The sequence below is a fragment of the Coptis chinensis genome, chromosome 6 (genome assembly GCF_015680905.1).
Source record: "Coptis chinensis isolate HL-2020 chromosome 6, ASM1568090v1, whole genome shotgun sequence".
In the NCBI taxonomy this organism is placed as follows: Eukaryota; Viridiplantae; Streptophyta; class Magnoliopsida; order Ranunculales; family Ranunculaceae; genus Coptis; species Coptis chinensis.
Genome location: NC_141461.1, coordinates 85,984,901 through 86,002,811, shown reverse-complemented (window position 1 = coordinate 86,002,811; position 17,911 = coordinate 85,984,901). Strand labels below are relative to the sequence as shown.

Below are 17,911 nucleotides of genomic sequence, written 5' to 3'. Positions count from 1 at the left end.
CTATTAGCATTATAATTATTATAATTATATTGACCTTGTGCTTGACCTTGTCGAGGTTATGCTTGGTTGTTATAATTATAATAATTACCCCGACCCGCCCTTGTCCTGGTGTAGCTTGGTCAGAAGCGTGTGGTGGCCTAACATATTGATTATTGTACCCGGAGGTGTGACTTGTTGGTTATTTCTCCAACCGAAGTTGGGATTTTGTCTCCGCGGGTTAGGTTCACTATTAATTGAACAAGAATGTTCATAGTATATAGGACGGTGGGAGTCCGGGATGCTCGTGGACTCCAACAGAAACTACATGGATTTGAATTTACATTCATGACGGGGATAGGCTTTTGTTGTACCGAAATGGCCTCAACCTTTTTAGTTAGAGATTCGATTAAATTTTTAAGTTCTAGATCGGGTTTTATCTCAAACATACCGGCGGCCTTAACTGTTGAAGAAGAACTAACAGAGCGGGGGATATCATGACTACCCCCCCAATTGTTATTACGTTTAGTTTGATCTTCTAAAAATTTGTAAGCCTCTGAGGCTCCTTTACTTAGGAAACTACCCCCATTCATTATGTCAAGGACTTCTTTATGGTGATGTTGAAGTCCTTTGAAAAAGGCACGAACTAGCGTGTCTTTTGCTAGGTGATGGTGTGGACACTCTATAAGGAGATCGGTGAAACGATTCCAAGCCTCTGAAAATGATTCATGAGGATTCTGTCGAAAGAAGTGAATCTTGGAAAGCATTTCATCCGTCTTTAGGGGTGGGTAAAAATGTTCCATAAACAATTTGAACAAGTTTGGCCCACGAGTCCACGCAATTAGCGCTTTGGGCGCTTAACCAAGACGCCGCCTTTATCGGGCTAAGGTGAAGGAAATACCCTTAGTTTAATCTGTCTCCGCACCAACGGTAGGATGATGGAATGTTGTAAGGACTTGTTCAATCCCCACGATGTTGGTAAGGTTTTTCATGGTCTAGACCATGGAAAACGGGTAACAGATTAAATATGTTTGGGGGAATTCGAAAATCCCCCACTGGGTCTGCTAGAACGATGCAAGATTTAGGGCTATCGCTCAAGGCTTTATAAAAGTCAGAGAGAGGAGTCTCGCTTTCTTCAGCCATAATATCAGGTGTAGTGTGTGAAATTCTAGATAGGCGTGTTGTATTTATTTCTATGAAAAACAAGCCTGATAATACTAGAATTAAAACTCCTCTGACAGAAGGGGCGAGGAGTGGAAGAAGGAGTACCTGAATGCCTCCTTGCTACGCGTTTGAATAGCGTCTTGTTTACGCGTGTTCAGTGTAAATAAGAGATTAGAACACTGAAAAACTTGACAACTCGGGTTCGAATCAAACCCGGGAAACCGAAATTTTCAAGGCTGGCGGCTTATCTTTGGCGCTGGCCGATTGTAAATTCGAAGTTCCAAGAACTTTAGCGGGTGGCGCTCTCTGAAGCGGCCGCTTTGTGGTAGAAGAAAATTACAGAACTTTAGCTGGTCGCGCTCTTTGCTTGGGGCGGTGAATTGATGAAATTCCAAGAATATACGCATGGTCGCGCGGGCTCTCGCGTTTTTTTCCGGTATTTTTTTCCGAATTTTTCTCTGAAACGAATAACCACGGTATGAATCAAACAAGGGTGGGTGGGTTTAATGGGACTTAAAAATGACTACTTCTACAAAGAAAACAATGCTAAAGTGCAACTAAGATGGCAGCGGCGCCATTTGATAATTTAAAAATGAGTAGTTTACCTACGAAATGAACGATGAATCCAAACGTAAGTAAACTAAACTTATCCTTTTACGTGGTTGATTATCAAAGTTTCTACTCTCAATGCGAATTGCACTAAATGGAGTACGAAGTTCGTTCCACTCCTAGTTCCCTAGCATGGATTGTTTTCTAAGTCTAACTAGTCGCTCTTAAGTCAATGAGAGCTTTACGAAGGGTGTTATACTACGATGAAACTAAAATGAGTCTACGTTGAATTTAACTACGAATACTATGGAAATACGATTGTTGAATCTAGATAAAGAAATAGAGGGGCATTGAATCCACCTCGAATCCAACTTAATAACCTAGCATAGATTGTCGTATCTCGATTCTTACGTCTTACGGCAAGAATTTCGAGTCTAATCCCTAGTGTTCATGGCATTTCTACCAAGTTCTAACTAGCATGTGAGGTCGTCCACCCATTCTCATGGCTTAATCATCCGACCTTCTAGAGTGGAATAGAATCTACAAACAATTCTACACTAACAACTAAGTTTTCATCAAGGCTTCATCAACCCTCTAATGGAGGTTTTAGCCTTGATTCATCAAACTAACATTTCCCATTGAATCTAAACTAAACATAATATAAAGATTCTAACTTTATGAAATTTAACTAATCTAAACTAAACAATAACAAAATCTAATTGATAACTAAGCATTGAATAACAAGTAAATAATGAAATTAGATCTCAGAATTGTAATTGACAAATCGAAATGGAATCAAGAACAACTATTTTATTATCTAATTCAAGGGAGAACAATCATTTAAGAACTTAATCTAAAACAAGAATTGAAATGGAACTAAAACTTAATTAATTAATAAAACTAGATCTAAAATTCTATATATTAATTTAGGTCTAACTAGCTACCATTAACAAAGAGCTAAGCTTTTGTTTTTATACATTCAGATCCAAAAATCGTGCATGGGCTTGGAGCCATGGGTTGGGAGAATCGGGCCCAAAACCCATTCTTTTAGTCCAAAAGGCCTCTTCAGCTGCAGTTAGCTTCCACAGACTTTTCGTCCACTTCTGCTCCTCTGATTGGGTCAAGGCTTGGACCATTGCAAAGCTCTTTCCGAGCCGGTCGTTTTGACATAAGGTAGGCCTCAATCCGAGGGTCCGAGTCCAAAGATATGGCATTCGGAAGTTCACGACTTTTGCTCCTTTATCTCGCTAAAGTGGCACATTTCTCAAGATAATGGACTTTGAAGCCCGAAATGCATAAAAACACGTAATCAGTATTAACTCTTACTTATTATTCACATAATTGGTCTAACAGTATGATTATTAAGGGGGTTAAAACTACAGTTTTGGGCTCTTATCACCCAAGCAAGAATCATTCCCCCTGATTGACCACAAGAAGGGAGTCCAATCCACTGCCAATTGTCGGTCCAAATTCGCATTTCCACAAAGGGAGCTAGGTTTTCTATTCTAGTTTCTTGAACACAAAAAATATCAGGCTTCGTTTTGAGAATAAGCTTCCTAAGACTCATGCAGGTTGCTTCATTCCCCATTCCCCTTGCATTCCATGTCAGAAATTTAGTTGACATTAGCAACTTGTACACCATCCATACCACATATATCTGCCTCAACGCAACCACCACTTGTGCACCCTCAATACCACTGGCCTATGTTGCCGACACTGTTTGTGCACCCTTAAAACTGCATGCTGTCTCAGCCATATCTTGTTCACCCTCAAGAACACCTGCCTCTGTCTCGACTATCTCTTCATTCTCAGAATCCTCTTTGCAAGCATCTATAATTTGCAATTTTTTTCATTTAAAAAATACGGACCTTATTATTAGACAATGGAGAAAATCTTAGACACCACTCAAAACCAGTTGCATTTTGTTATATTGATCACAAAAGAAATAAGTGTAAGCGTGTAAAGAAGCGTTTTAGTTCACCTTTACATACAATGGAAGAAGGAGAATTAGATTGAATTTGGGAAAGACCTAGTTCGTTGATGAGCGAACTGCCTACGTATTTATCTCTCGATTCTAGGGGGAGAGAAAAATCAGGTATGGCGTAGTTCATATGAGAGGTATTTATAGATGGTTAAGTTGAATCTCAACCCAATACGTATAAAGATTAACACAAATGTATGGTTGAGATTGAGAAGGAGCATGAGAATGGTGTTGGTAGGAATGTTGTAATGATGGGGATTAGTTGCAGTGGTTAGTAACTTGTGGCAGGGGATTGTGTAAGTGCAGCTTTGATAATGATTGCTTCTAGAAAATAAGCTGAGTCATGATATATAACGCTAAGTGTGGTGTTGTGCGAGTCGATCTGTTCTAGAGCGAGCTCGTAGCTCGTGGACGTGAGCTGATGATGCAGGTCATCCTGAAGGTAGTTCGGAAAACTAGGTCAGAGGTTGGTGTGGTATTTCCACTATGCTGAGCACATGCTTGATATTCCAGAATAAGAATATCACTACCTCACAAATTGCATAAATAGGTAACAAACTTTACACGAAATAAGAAGTTAGAAATTTGGGCATAATTTTCTCTTTAGTAAATTTGGGTGACGAACTTTCAATTTACAGTATGCAAAAATAATGGACTGAACGGAAGTTAACTTTGCAACAAATTAAAGATTGATTACCCAAATTTGGTCAAAGAAAAAGGTTTATTCCCCAACTTTAGATTTTGTGTAAAGTTTGTTAGTTACCCATTTATGCAAACGTTCACAAATATGAAGTCATATAAAAACTTAATAGAATCTATACAGTTGCACCAAAACTATATACATTGAACTTCATAAATTCTCATTTGTACAAATATATTCAATCCGCTCTTTCATATACCTTCTTTTTGGATAAGCAATTTTTTCTCCGGCCTTTGAGACTGTAACAAATTTCGTGTCTTAAATTCCAATGGTCTCACCTTCCCTACACAAACTGACTTCGACCAACATGATCCTTTGGTTTCTTGATGGCAGGATTCTACAACAATTTCTCCTTGGAGCCTACACAAATAACATGTCACAACAATTAATTAGATCAATGAAGCTGCTCAAAACTAATACAACAACGTTCATGAATAGGAATAATATACATTTTTTGGGTAACCATTTAGAAAATAAAAAGACACACCTTTTCCCATTTTTGTGGGTCGGGTCGTTTGTAAACCACCACTTGGTCTACAACACCTGGGTCCAATATTTTCCACCTACAATGTGGATTCTTGGTCCAATGCCGAACATATTCTGTCACCATCTGGTTCTTGTACGAATCATACCAAGCCTTAGACATATAATATGTAAATGGTGTTTGGCAACCATTCCTACTCACTGGGCGAGTGTTGAATGAGAAACCAGTCTGATCCGCCTGCCTATACCAATTGAGAAATGTTCTTGAAGGTCTTTCTAATTCACGCGGTGATATGAAACCGCGATAAATTTGAACAACATATCCCCAAGAGGTAGAAATTGACCAAATCTTATTTTTGTCGTAGCACATCGATTGTTGCATCATACTAGCTGAGTCAAGTTCGATTGGGATGTTGAGATGGCTCAAGCCTTGAACCTGAGTCATGTTTGGGAAGATTGGATCCACTATATCCAAATGGTGCATGCTTACCAATGGGGCTACTGGATGCGCTGCGAGCAGGCCTAATGCGCTGCCATATACATCAAACTGATACACCAAAAATGATTGTCAGGAGATGGATTAATTAGTGGATTATATTACAAGGGCAATAAGTAACACAATCTGAATGATAAAAATGCATCTAGATTCTATAATCACCAAAAGAATTTTTCTTTGGTAATAAAGATCACCGAATTAGTATACCATAAATTAACATAAACAACAAAAACCAAATTAAACAAAATAGAAAAAATACCTGGTGAAAACCTGCTTCTTTAGTTAGAGGTACACCAACCTCAGCCATACAAGCTTGCATACGATCATCAGAACCATACAGTTGAGGATACCTTTGAATACACGTATCTTGCATTTTCTCAATTTCTTTAGCCAAACCATAACTTATAGCAAATCCACCACCCCCATAAGCCATATTATAAGAGAAATCAATATTCTGTATATGACTTTCCGATACACTACCGATATAATAAAACTGATTATAATCATATTTCTCTAAAACTCTCACTAAATTAGCCGGTACAAAAACGTATCGTCGTCACCCATTACCAACCACCTCACATCTTTCAATCCCAACCTCACTGTTTCCGAAACAATCCTCGATATACGTATTGCGGAAGGGTCACCTAGACGATTTTTGTAGGGAAAACGTTCTATATCTGCCGATATTTTCAAAGGTGGTAAAATATCGGTTTCGCCAGCATGGGTTTTAACTTGTTTATCCAACCAAACAAAACCTCTCATCTCATTAGGCTTCCACCACAACTTAATGTACTTCTTCCTTTTTTCCCAAAATTTTGCTGAAGCTGCTATACCAAAAACTACGTGTTGTAGACTTGTTTTCCTATTGTTTTCGACACGCACTAGTGTAGGAGGATTTTCTTGCTGTGGAGTCAGCATTGCTTCTGCTTTCAAAACGACCGTGGTACTACTATAAGGCAGCCAAGAGTAAGAAACTAGATTCCAAGTGTAATAACACACGTAAGTAACAAAGAGAATAACCAAAAACCATATTGAAAACTTGGGAATACATGAATAAATCTTCTCACCATGCGGCTTTGTACTTCCTTTCTTCATGGCCATCTACAATAAACTGTTCAAGTTTGGGTTTTAAAGAAAGGTAGAAGCAGATTATAGTTGGAGTTGAAAATCAGGTAAAGAGTTCTTCATCAACTAAAAGTCTGTATACATTTCACACTCGTATATACTATATAGTAAAAGTGTACAAAAACTAGGACTCTACTCAACGTGGGCCCAAAAAAAGAAAGTGGGCTTTCGGCCCAATTGGAGCCCATTTGTTCTTAATGAACTTGTTACTCACACTCCAAAGCTTTTTCTTCAAGAAACACACAAGGGTTTTGAGGTCCGTATATTTTCTCTAAATCTTCATTCTGTTCATTAAATGTTTGTCATTAAAATTAGTTTTTAGTTGATGTGAAATGAGGTTTATAAGGTCATATACTTGTTCTTATTACAAGAACTTAACTAATCATATACCAACTTTAAGAGCAAATCAAAGATACCCAACTAGTTTTTCAGCTACTTTAAGCAATATAACAACTGCCCATATCAATGGGTATGATAGAAAAGAAGTAGAAAAGAATGGGTTATTGAAGTCGTTGCGCTTTGGGGCTATTGGCTATCCTAGCTGTGTATATGGGGTGTCTAGTTATCGAGCTTATTCCACGTTTTTCGGTGGGAAAGGGGATGGTTCTGTGGTGAAGGCATTGAATGTTAGTAGCTCTGATACGAATGGAAGTGATGGGGTGGATAGTTTGAAGAAAGTTTGGGGGACTATTGTTGACGCGGCGGATTATACAGGACAGAAGGCTAAGGAAGCGTCGGATGTGATTAGTCCTCATGTTCAACATATGCTTGATGCTAATCCTTATTTGAAAAATGTTGTTATGCCTGTTGGTTTGACTTTAACTAGTACATTGTTGGTTTGGTTGGTTATGCCGAGGGTTTTGAGGAAATTTCATAAGTATTCAATGCAAGGACCTGCTGCATTGTTATCTGGGAATTTATCTCAAGAACAAAATCCTTATGAAAAAAGCTTTTGGGGTGCCATGGAAGATCCTGTTCGATATCTTGTGACTTTCATGGCGTTCTCGCAGATGTGAGTGTCTTCTTGTTTCTTTTGATGTTGTCTAGTTTATAGTTTAAACAGTCTTACATATGTACTTATATATATGATTTTTATACATGACAACATATTTCTCTGCCTTAATTGCAGAGGCATGATGATTGCCCCAACCACTGTTGCATCTCAGTACATTGGACAAACTTGGAGGGGAGCAGTGATCATTGCATTTGTCTGGTTTCTCCATCGGTGGAAAACAAACGATTTAGTCGTGCTTTATCTACTCAGAGTATAGTAGCACTTGATCGAGAAAAGATGCTAGCTCTTGACAAACTCTCATCTGTGGGCCTATTTACATTGGGATTGATGGCTTTAGCTGAGGCATGTGGTGTGGCAGTGCAATCTATTTTGACTGTTGGTGGTATAGGAGGTCAGTTTTGTTTGCCAATTGCTTAATGTTCAATGGCACATTGTGAATTTTCACCCAACGAAATATTTCATACAAGCTAATGATGATGAGACACACACCTGCAGACATGTGTGTTCCATCCACATGATACCCGAATTTAGCTTGATCTGAGATTCCAAATTTAGTCAACTTAAATCTTTAAGTTGATGGTGAGTGTGGACTGCTCATATTCATAGAACTTTCGACTATTTCCTAATAAACGTATTTTTTGGTTGTGTTTAGCATTTATGTTTATGATGGAGCTCAAGTCATAATTTTGTGTTACTACTTAGCAGTGCTTAGAAATTGTATGTACTTCTAGTAATCTTACTATTTGTTCTAGATGGGTAGAGCTAGGTTGAGATATACATAGACATTTTATTATTGTTTCAAGTAATAATTTTCTTTCGAAGGAAAATGGGAATCAACCCAATCAAGCTATTAGTTGTTGTTGTAGTGATTACTTTCCAATAGATAGATGCAACTTACCTGTCTTCAAAACAATCTATAGGACATCATATGGCGTTAAGTACCATACGATCTCCGAAATTAGGGGTGATCACCTTCGGCCAATTTTCAATCAGATACTGCACTTGGACCTCTACTTTTTGTGAGATTGTGTAGAGATTTCCATGCGTTCTAATAACTCATCCCAAACCAGAAGTGAAGGGACAGTAATGAAAAATTGTGAGTAAATCTTCATGTAATTTACAGTGTACACCTCTTTCTCAAGATCATACCCCAGTTTTGGATGTTTCCGCTGTCAAGATGTGTTCACTGAAAGAAAATAACTTGATGGCTTCCAGACGCTATTGCAAGTGGATTTGTTGCCTCCAATACGACTCTATATACAAAGAATTTTATGCCTAAGGAATCTTGGGTGTTGTTGACTGCTTCTAGTTTTGGGTTGTTCTCCTTCACAAGAAACTGGGAGAAAGTTTTCACCTAGAACTTTCCAGTCTTTCCACTTTTGCTTCTCATTCATCACTGCGTTCCTTTAGCTGATAACTGGTTAGGACATTCATAAACCGCACCACCATGTCAATCTTCCAATCATTGAACAGAATTGAGAAGCATATTCCCAAGCAATTAAGAAATGTACTTCTAAGGATCCAAACTTTTACACTCCACAGATCATAAATGGCATGAATGTCCTTAAATTACACTGAGGTCGTGCACATTATGAAGCCTATATCCACTCCTTTTTTATGAATTACATCTGTTAATAGTCTTTTATTGCAAAATGATAAATATGATCTCTTACTGTGCACATCTCTCCTCAACTCTGAGTTTGTTGTTTAACGTAAGATTCTCCTGTCAGTTCCTATTTCATTACTTAGTGATAAACATAAATCGTATTTATAATATATTTGTTGATATACATATAGGGTCTAATCAATTTTTATTGTAATCGTTGAACAGGAGTTGCCACTGCTTTTGCTGCTAGAGACATCCTAGGCAATGTGCTAAGTGGGTTGTCCATGCAGTTTTCAAAACCCTTTTCTCTGGGTGATACCATAAAAGTAAGTTGAACCTGTTTCTTTTTGTTGATTCCTGAAACCTGTTACTGATATCTAAGAAGTTGTGGAAAAATCTTTGCATTCGATTTGCTGATGTTATAACATCTCCATGTCTTTCTAGAACAATTCCTTCAAAGTGTATTCTACAGCCTGTTGGCTTTTAATATACCCTACTAAGGCCCCTCCCCCCTCTTGCGATGTGCAAGTGTCACACACACACACAATTTGTTGCATATTGTCAAGAATTTACTCGTGCAATTTTGATCATTTTTCTGAATTTTTGCTTCGCCTTAATGGAATACTACTGTCTGTACGCTAGGACACCAATCTAATTGCAGCTCATAATGGGCCTTGCTACATGCAAATAATGCTTTATATACTATACAAACCTTGCCACGTGCAAGATGCAAAATATATTTTCACCTACTTCATCAATTTACTGTTTCATTTGTTGGTTTCTTACCAATTGCACTGAAGTGAAACTATTCCCCTTTTGTCCCTTTAAACTGATCAAGGGGATTTGACATCAATTAATTTGGGGAACAATAGCCAAGGTTCTACTCTGTCCACCCACCTTGGCTACCTTGCCCCACAAACTGAGACACTAGAGAAGAAAATCAAGCAAATTCTACATTCCGTTTGCAATTTCTCCCTGCTTAGAAGTAGAATAATTTGTAGTTCTCGGGTTAGCCTCCTATGGCTATGTTTTTAGTTTTATTGTTTCTTTGTAATAGTAGGCTTTCCCAGCCTACTTTCTTTTCACTTTTAATGAGATTTGAGATTTCAACTTTACCGAGCAAAAAAAAAATCTCTTTGCTTAGAACAATAACATACTTAGCTCTTTGAAGGGATACACAGGCTTCAATTCGTATAATCTTTTGTTTGCCTAGTTTTAATCATTATTATTCATAATCTGTTTGGAAAGTTTGGCTGCTGGTGACTTTTCTATACATGTGTTATACCATATATATTATTTTCGTGAGGTTCTCACTCACATCATCTTGATATGTTGCAACATCCTTTTAATTTAATACAACTTTACAACTTTTATTTAAAAAAGTTTGAAAGAGCTATGCTTATTAACTCTACATTTTTGTTTTACAGGCTGGATCGATAGAAGGTCAAGTGGTAGAAATGGGTCTTACTACTACATCATTATTGAATGCTGAAAAATTTCCTGTCATAGTTCCAAATTCATTATTTTCTAGTCAGGTATTTACGTTTCTCATATTCATCATCTACATTTGCTTACTGTTTTGAAACCTTTGGCTCCATTTGGCAGTTGCCACTGCAGAATTACGCAAGTACTTGTTCCTAAAGATTTTGAACTTGTAATACATGCATTATCTCCATTGATTTCTTCAAAGTCACTTTTGTGGATTGATTTAATTTCAGCAACACCAATTGCAGCCTTTCACATTTTGCGCTCATATTCTTCCAGGTGGATATATTCTTTCCGAGTGATGTTAATTAACTTCTATGTCATATTCGCACGCATACCTTTTGTAGGTCATTGTGAACAAATCTCGAGCCGAATGGCGTGCTATGGTAACCAAAATTCCTCTAAGGTTTGATAGTTTGGAAAAGGTTCCCCAGATCACGGATGAGATAAAGTCCATATTTATTGGGGAAGAAGAAACTAAAATACTTAACCGATAATCCTCCCCGCAAGTACCGACATGAAGTATGAAGATTGGATGTGTGAAGACTATCGGATGGGGTTGGTTATGGCATAGTATGGAGCCCCACATTGCCACCGGTTGAGTTCTCGCGATTCTTCAAAGAAAATTTGGAACTCCTTAAGTGAGTCGTTTTTCATCAAAGCAATGTGTTCGGTGTATGACTTGTATGAGCAAATTTTTGCTACAAAACAGTCTGGAAGAACCCTTCAGAGTACTCATGGTACTTTTAAAATTTATGGGGAGCAACTACTACAAAGATGAACCCTTTACAAATGTTGATTTGGAACAACAAAGCGCCAATGGGGAGGAGTTCACAATTGCTACTTTATTACGGGCTAGATCAAGAGTCAAGGGGTTTTTAAAGATCAGATTCTCGCCAGTGAATCTTTACCTACCATTGCTAACGGGATTATTCAACGACTTTTAAGATCTTCACTAGGCCAAAGTTCCACTCCTAGTCCTAATCTTTACAGAGTCATCAGCCTTTGTCTCTAGCGCAGCTGGTCGAGGTGTTTTTCGTGGGGGTCGTGGAGGTCGAAGTACTCGTGGTGAACGCATCGCGGGACGAGGTGACGTGAAGTGTGATCATTGTGGTGGAACCAATCATGCCGTAACCCCATCATTGATTTAAGTGGTAAGCTCTAATACGTGCATCAAGTTTCGACGCCAAAGAGCCAACACAACCACCCATTTCATCTAGGCATGTGCCTTCTAATTCTCGATACTGCGGATGCACTTACCACTCAATCGAGCGAAGCTAGTTCAAACATTGAAAAATGTGGCTCCCCATTCATCGCCCCTCACCGCTACCTTGGTTAATTCGTAATGTTGCATGTGTGGCCCATTCTTCTCCATCATGGGTCATTGATTCAGAGCTAGCTCTCACATATCCGTTTGATCCTTCTTTTTCTCGATTTGACTCCTATAAACCACCGATTGTATTAGTCAATGGGTCTTCCCGGCCCAAAGACAAGTGGATAGGTGTTCTCAGACCCTAGTTCTTCTTTGTCTTTACCATCTAGTCTCTATGTACCCAAGTTTCCATTTAATCGCGCTTTCGTAAGCCCCTAACCAAAACTTTGAATTGCTTTCGGTAACATTTTCTCAATCTTCTTGTGTATTTGGGACCTCTTGACGAAGAAGACGATTGGTTCGGGGCATGAGAAAGATGGGCTATAATTTCTAAATTTTGGTGAAATCCCTACTTCTTCATCTGCGTTGATTGAATTTGTTTCACCCTCTTCGGCATTTCGCTTAGGGTCACCCATCGTTAGCAAAGTCAGGCTAGCTATCCCTCAATGGGTCATGTGTCGAAGCCCAGAGTGTGAGGCTTGCCGTTTAGGCAAACATCATCGTAGTTCCTTTCCTAGTACTAGTCATAGTCGTCAGTCACAGTCTTTTGATGTAGTCCACACAGACATATGGGGTCCTTCTCGAACCAAAAGTATGAATGGATATCTTTATTTTGTTATATTTGTTGATGATTTTTCTCGATCGACTTCGATTATTTATGATGAAAGAGCGGTCCGAGTTGCCTCGCATTTTTTTCATCGCGATACTATAACCAGATTTTACTTTTCAATTTGGTGTTTAATTAAAGTTATTCGACCGACAATGCCTTGGAATACACTCAATCTATTATGCATTCATTTTGTGTTGATTGAGGTATCATTCACCGTGACTAGTTGCGGCTCATACCTAAACAAAATGGGATTGCAGAACTAAAGCCGCCATTTGTTAGATGTTGCGCTGTACCTTGAGGTTTAATATGTAACGCACTCCAAATATTTTGGCATTGATGCCGCCCTCACCGCTTGTCACCTTATTAATCGTATGCCATCTCTAGTCTTGGGTAGTCAAACTCCTTTTTCTCTTTTATATTCGATAGTTCTCCCTTTCAACTAACCCCTCGTGTTTTGGTCAGTTGTTGCCTTTGTACATATCTTGGATCCCGGTCATGACAAGTTATCTCCCGTGCTCGCAAGTGCATATTTCTTGGGTACTCGCGACTCGAAAAGGGTACCGATGTTACAAATCCGATGCACGACGTTATTTTGTGAGTGCCGACGTTATTTTTTGAGTCCGGCCCTTTTTTTCATCACCTAGTCAAAGTTTATCTATGGATCTTATATCATCTCTCGTGAGGGGAGCATTCCTTGCCTTCACCTACTCTTTCCAATGCCGATAGCACTGCCCGGTGATCCTCCTTCACCTACTCTTCCTTCGATAGCACGTTTCCTGATCCTCCTCCCCTTACGGGTTTACCAACAACCCAAAAATATCGACAAGGTGTTTCTAATGCTCGCGAACCAGCTACTTCTCCGCCGAGGCTCCTCTTGCTTCCCCTGGATTCAATTAATGAGCCCATTGCAAAAAGGAAAGGTACACGCTTTTGCACTCTACATCCCATTAGCAATTTTTGTGTCATATCATCGCCTTTTCCTCTTCATTGCGTTTCATTTGCTTTTCACTCTTTCTTCTGTTTTCTATTCCTTCCTCTTATGAATGTGCATTGTCTTCACCTGGTTGGAAACGTGCTATGGATGAGGAAATGAGTGCTCTTTACAAAAATCTTACATGGGAACTTACTCCTCTCCCTAGTGGGAAACATACAGTAGGATGTCGTTGGGTCTTCACTATTAAATACCTTCCCGATGGTTCTATTGAATTTTAAAGCAGGTTGGTGGCTAAAGGATACAATAATACGATGTGGAGTTGATTACTTAGAGACTTTCTCTCCGCGTGGCTCGCCTTTAATTTCGGCGGATTCTTCTTTCATTCGCTAATCGTTTTGGCCGTTATATCGCCTTTTGATATAAAAATGCTTTCCTTCTTCGGTGACTTACAAGAAGAAGTCTACATGGAGCAACCTCCCGGTTATGGTTTTGGGCAGCGAAAGCACCTTGTTTGTAAACTGCATAAGGCTCTTTATGGCCTTAAGCAGTCTCCCTCTCGCATGGTTTGATCGTTTTTGCTGTTGTAATTGGCTTTGGCTTCCGCCGTTTCTAACCGCGGATCACTCGTCTTTGCGCCGCTTCCTCGTGTGGTACCATTGTTCTTATTGTATATGTTGACGATATTATTATTTCGGAGATGATTCCGAAGGAATTACATCGCTGAAAATGTATTTGGGCCAAAAATTCCATACTAAAGATTTGGGTGCTCTTCGGTTTTTTGGGATTGAAGTTGCTTGCTCGCCTCGTGGTATCTCTATCCCAAAGGAAGTATGTTCTAGATTTGCTTTTCGAGACAAAGTTTTTGGGTGCTCGGCCCTATTGATACTCCTATGGATTCTAATCCACAAATGATGGCGAAAGTGTGGGGAGTTGTTTGATGATGTGGGCGATACGGCGCCTAGTTGGGAAGCTCATTTATCTTACGCTTACTCGCCCGGATATTTTATGCGGTGGGTCGCGGAGTCGCTTTATGCATGCTCCACGCCAACCACATTTTGATGCTATTTATCGTGATTTTGTGATATGTGAAAGGTAACCTGTGGAAGCGGTTTGTTGTACCAGCCATCGCCTTTTTGTGTGTGACGGATATAGTGATGTTGATCAATGGTAGCCGTTTTGATAGACGGTCTACATTTGGCTATCGCACCTTCGGGGGGTAACCTTGTGACTTGGCGAGTAAAAGCAAAATGTAGTTGTTTCGTTCTAGTGCAGAAGAGTATCGCGGCGATGGCTTTAATCCTCGAAATGTTGTGGGTTCATTCTCTTGAGGGACATGGGTATTGATGTTCTACTCCAATGCAAATGCATTAGGACAATCAGGCAGCCATCTATATTGCTATCAATCCCGCCTTTCATGAACGACAAAGCATATCGGTCGATTGCCACTTCATTCGCGGACCTACTATTGAAGAAACAAATTACTACTCCCCTATATTCAATCCAATGACCAGCTAGGTGATATATTCACGGGGCCATTAGCTCGCCATGTGTTTCAAACTTCTTCGCTTGCCGGGCATGTTTGATGTGTATGCTCCAGCTTGAGGGGGAGTGTTGGAGATATGAGTTTTCTGTTTTATTTATTTACTTGTCTTTATGTGTATGGTGAAACTATCATTGATGTGGGTGTATTTAACATTATTGTTTCTATAATATAAAAGGGTCCACGGTCTGGAAAAAGATACAGCCGTAAGAACTTTTTCTCTCCTTCACAGACCCTATTACTAAAACTTTACACACATTTTGCGCTCATATTCTTCCAGGTGGATATATTCTTTCCGAGTGATGTTTTTTCCGAGTGATGTTAATTAACTTCTATGTCATATTCGCACGCATACCTTTTGTAGGTCATTGTGAACAAATCTCGAGCCGAATGGCGTGCTATGGTAACCAAAATTCCTCTAAGGTTTGATAGTTTGGAAAAGGTTCCCCAGATCACGGATGAGATAAAGTCCATGCTAAAATCGAATTCAAAGATTTTCTTGGGGAAAGAGGTACCTTACTGTTTCCTTTCTGGAATAGAAACTTCATATGCAGAGCTGACCCTTGGATGCAATCTTAAACAGATGGTAAGCTATCCTTCCATTACCTGAGTATGTTCAAATACTTCTTTTAAGTCTTATCTGTTCTAGTGAGCTCAACCCAAATAATAAGGTGCCATATTGAGTGAGATGGTAAAGCGTCTGTGTTTAAAGCTGGTTAATATAAAATAGTTCTTGAATAAGTATGCTCCCTTCACCTGTTTTTCGAACCTCCCACAGAGCCACAGCCCTCAGGAAAGACGGATAGAAATTGATGAAAGACACTTTTCCATAACAGTGTTGTGACCGTACTCTCAGCTGAGGCCATTAAATGGTTAAAACTTGGAAGTGACAGTCACTCCACTTCAAGACTTTTTATCGTTATTGATTTTTAGTTCTTATAACTAGTTAAGAAGGTTCTTTAACATGAAAGGACAATTAGATATCCATAAAGGCATGGCCAATGTGTCTTGTCACTTTTTTATTTATGATCAATCCTTAATCTTTGTTGAAATTAAGTGCATTTTTGTACTCTTAATATTGAATGGGAATTTCTGTATTCTTAATACTGGATGCGGGATTCATAGCATCATCTGATATATTTCATCTTTTATGCGTTTCTCTTACATGCACTAAATTTTCGACTTTTGTGATTGTAGAGCAAAGTTGAGTTATATTCTGCAGAACAAGATATTCTACTGGAGGCAGTGCGGATTATTAAGAAACATGGCGTGTCATTCGGTGCGCAAGATCTGTCCTATCAGTAATTTGTTAATCGGTAAAATCTTGTCATAGGGCGCGTGGTGCATGCTTGTTTTTTGGAACACTGAAGGTTAGCATCTTTACAATGTAAAAGTCAAAACAGGAGCATCAATGACGGAATTTCTTTTCTTGGTGTACTTTTAATTTTGAGTTCAGCATTTTATTTACTTTAGCGTGGAAGTGAGATGAGTATCCACTAGAAGTAACTGTACCATAGACCGTAGGTCAAACAAGAATAGGAAGGAGACCACTACTGGTGTTTCCCCAATCTTTTAGGTAGTCTGGTATTGGGGCCGAACATTTCGGAATGGATAATCAATTGGAAATTCCATATCGTGTATAAGTGTCTAGTTAAATGAGTTGTTTAAATTTAGAGTTGAGCTAACGTCGCCTCACTGGGGCGAACAGGTTGGATACTCACAAATCACAATTAAGGGCTTATACCTTCAAGCAGTTATCTTAATCTCTTTCCAAATGATTGATAAAACTGAAACCAACATCATGATCTAATCAAATCCAACTCAAAAGAATTGATTCTCTGGTGCTTTTAGTTTTCGGTACCGAAGCATAAAAACGAGTGAATTAGATTTCCACCCCCAGTTTTTTCAATATTAGACTTCCACCCCTAACTTCACACCAAAATACATTCCGTCTGTTTGCTGCATGTGCAAGTACACATCTATCCCTCACCAGGTAAAATGACAAATTAACCCTTTGACTCCCCCAAGACCAAAACTCATCTAATTGCCACGTGGCATCATCACACCCATCTAATCCAACGAACCTAAATTTTTTTCCCTAAATGACGTCCACTACCCCTGCCCACCTAAAATTCCCAAAATAACCTCACTCAAGTTTTCTCAATGGCCACATGTCATCATTCTAACCAAATCTATCAACGGTGGAGAACAAAACATGCACAACACGTCTCATCAGAGAACATTTTCAGTGGCACATGTTACTCTTCTTAGCTAAGCTAAGCTAAAGAAAAAAATCGTTGAATCATCCTAAGTTATCTTTTTCATTGTGAACTCCAACATGATGTAAAGTTCCATCTTGACAAACCCAACTTTATCTAGTTTACTAGACAAATCCATATGAACAAGAACTCAAAGCAAGTACAATCAAGCAAGTAAGTAGGTGGTATTTGGTTTACTTACGTGATCTTACAAAAACTTCAAGATAAGTTGCTTAAATTTTGCACCTTTAATCAGTTTTAACATGTTTTTAGGTGGTTTAAAGTGTGTCAAGTGAGAAATGTAAAACTTTTAGTCCAATGTTTAACTTTCATGATAATATTATTGTTAAAACCTATGTTTGAGTACAATCTATTTAAGTTTTGTCATTGTAAGATGAGTTATTGTTTATATAGTTGAAAACGTGTATAATGGTGGAATGTTTTGTTTTATAAATATGTTTGATTCATGCTTGTATTGTAAAATTTGGATATTTTGTTTGTTTGGTTGTTATAATAATCGGATGGAAAGGGATTTGTTTGGCTAAAAGAAACTTGATCCTTCATTATCATGGGACATTTCAAGAGGCACCTGATGGTTCACTATATTCCCAAGATAA

At 38.7% G+C, this 17,911-nt stretch overlaps 2 pseudogenes across 1 annotated transcript; one reads left to right on the top strand and one right to left on the bottom strand.

Moving 5' to 3' along the window:
- Window positions 1–4,559: 4,559 nt before the first annotated feature.
- LOC147495050 (uncharacterized) lies at window positions 4,560–6,522 on the bottom strand (annotated as a pseudogene).
- A 180-nt stretch (window positions 6,523–6,702) lies between these two features.
- On the top strand, window positions 6,703–16,477 carry LOC147495049 (mechanosensitive ion channel protein 1, mitochondrial-like; annotated as a pseudogene). The gene is made up of 6 exons (XR_015200411.1): window positions 6,703–7,486; window positions 7,604–7,880; window positions 9,321–9,421; window positions 10,523–10,630; window positions 15,401–15,622; window positions 16,234–16,477. The product of XR_015200411.1 is annotated as a mechanosensitive ion channel protein 1, mitochondrial-like (transcript).
- Window positions 16,478–17,911: the final 1,434 nt, after the last annotated feature.